A 2663-nucleotide genomic window follows, 5' to 3' on the forward strand; every position below is an offset into this window, starting at 1 on the left:
CTCTGTTCCTGCAGCTCCTGGGCCGTGCCTGCAGCGTGGGAGCCCTGGGGCCGCGCTTTCCCACGTGGGGCGGCTCCGTCCCAGCTCCTCCTCCCCCCCCCCCAACCCCCTCCCTCCTTTCTTCCTCGGTTTTTTCTTTCTTTTTTTTTTTTTAATTTGGACTCGAAGGGAACATTACAGAGCATGGCCAGGGCGGGGGGGAGATGCCAAGAAGCACAAAGCTGCCCTTGAAGGCCGCGGTTCCGTTCTGCCCCATCCTGGCAGCGCGCGGGGCTGCGCCTTCCAGCCCGGGGGGAGCGGAGCTGGTGGTGGGAGGGGGGGGTTGGGGAAGCGCTGCTTTTTCTGAGCAGCTCTTCCTCGTTTTCCCCCCCCACCCCGCTTCCAATCTCCAAAAAGAAAACGAAAAGCAGCGGGTCCATCATCTGCTGCGCGCATGAAGCCTGACGCTGCTCATTCCGTGCCGGGTGGGTGCTGTGAGCTGCCAGGACCCTGCTTCGCTTCGTGCCGCTCGCCGTGCCCCGGCTGGGAGCAGCACCAGCTCCGTGGGAACGCGTCTCCCTGCCCCCGTCAGCTCCGGGCCGGGGGTCGCTGGGGTTTTTTGGGCTTCTCGGGGGCTGGGGGTGGAGATCCCCCCATCTTTATACATCGGCCATAAGATATTTTTGCAAACAGAGTTGTATACGGAGACGTATTGCGGACACGGACACGTGTATATTCCGGGACTTCTAAAAAAAAAACAAAACAAAAAAAAACAAAAAAAAAAAAGAAAAAAAAATTGAATATAAAACTGAAAATATTTAATGAGCATCCAAACTGTGAGACCCAATGAGCAGCCAGCGAATTCCTGCTTCACTTTCCTTTCGGACCGCGTTCCAGAGCCGTAGTCGGACCTTGCCTCTCTGTTCTTCCTCTTAGGCCAAGGCAGCCCCGTGCTTTTTGGGTGAATAGAAACCAGTTCTAGGTGATTTAAGTATGATCTTAACTTATTGATACTGTGTTCTACTTTGTAATATTGTACTGTGGATAAAACTATATTGAGCCATGGAGTTGGAGTTTACAAAAAGAGCTTTTCACTTTGCCAAAACGTTACAATTTAAAGGCAGCATAGTCTTCAGCTTTCCTAATCTTTTCTTAAGAGCTAGTGTCTTTTTTGTACACTAAAAAAAAAAAGGAAAAAAAAAGAAAAAAAAAAAGCGGAATGCTGATTTTGCAACCTATAATAAATTCACTGTATTGGGAAACGAGCGAACAATGCGGGCGCATCTTTCATTGAAACCTGAAAGGGGGAAGCGCTCGATGTCGGAAATGGAAGAGGGGGGGGGGAAACCCGAAGGCAGCGCTTTGTGGGGGGGGGGGTGGGGGCCGTGGTGGTGGGATTCGGACAAAGGAGCTGCGGGGGCTTCGCGGTGGAGCGAGAGCGGAGCCCCGGGATGAGCGGAGCCCCCGCCCCGCGCACGGCGGCTCCAGGTGGGGGCAGAGCCGCCCGAGCCCCCGCCCTCGCTCCGCTCCCGTCTCCGCGTCCGTGTCACCCGGGGACAGCGCCGGGCCCGGCCACGTGCGGGGTCCCCGCTCCGAACGCGGGGTCCCGTTCCCTCCCGGTGTCCCCGGGCGGCCGCAGACGGGGTCGGGCCGGGCTCCGGTGGACTCCGAGTGGAAATTTACTGCGCTCCCTCCGTGCCAACGGCGGCTTCCCGCTTCTCTGCGCCCGTCGGCGGGGACGGGTGGGCGGCTGCGATCGCGGAGCCCCCGCGGTGACGGCCCGGGGCAGCGCCCGGTGACTGCGGAGCGCTCCGTCCGTGGGGCTGAGCGCCCTTCGCTGGCGGCCCGGCGGTTGGGGGGGGGGGAAGTTCGTTGGGATAATTCGCCCCCCCCCCCGCACCCCGGCACGCTCGGATGGAGCCGTCCGTCCGTCCGTCCCTTTGCACGCGTCCGTCCGTCCCCAGGTGCGCGGCTCCTGGAAGGTCACAGCGACGGGACGCGGGGACGGAGCGCAGCGGGGATGGGGACGGAGAAGGGAGTGCGGGGGGGGGAACGGGGCATTGCACATGGGGGGAACGAAACCCGACGGGAAAGGTCCGCGACGAGGAGCGCGTCCCCGCGGGCACAGAACGGGAGCTGGGACCCCCGGGGGGGTCGTGGGACGGGGGTCGCGGTGCCATTGCTGCGGGGCAGCGCCGGTCTCCATGGCTGCGCCGCGTTGGGCCCCCGCCAGCCCCGAGCCGCGAGCGGAGGCGTTGGGCACCCGGCCCACGGTGCGAGGGAACAGGGCCGCGTGGGAGGGGTGGGAAGGAACAATGGTGGGAGTTCTGGGAGGGGGGCAAAAAAAAAAAGAAGAAAAAGAAGAAGGAAAGCAGTGGAAAAATACCAGTTCTCGGCCCCTGGCAGCGCTGCCCGGACCCTCCCCGCCCGATGGATTATTGTACAAAGAAATGTTATTTTTGTTTCAATAATTTGCTGAGGCGCTGAATTCCAGCGCGGGGCTCTTTTTGTCCTCTGAGGGAGCATTGTTCCTCCAACGCCCGCGGCCCGGACGGGGCCTTCGGGGCCGCCCGCGTCCCCCGGTCCCGGAGGTGTCCCCCTGTCCTGGCCGCGTCCCCCTGTCCTGCAGCTCCGCCGCGGCCGCTCCCCGTGCCCGGTGCTCCCGGTGGTCCCCGTCCCCGCTC

This window comes from Numida meleagris, chromosome 27 (genome assembly GCF_002078875.1).
Source record: "Numida meleagris isolate 19003 breed g44 Domestic line chromosome 27, NumMel1.0, whole genome shotgun sequence".
Classification (NCBI taxonomy): Eukaryota; Metazoa; Chordata; class Aves; order Galliformes; family Numididae; genus Numida; species Numida meleagris.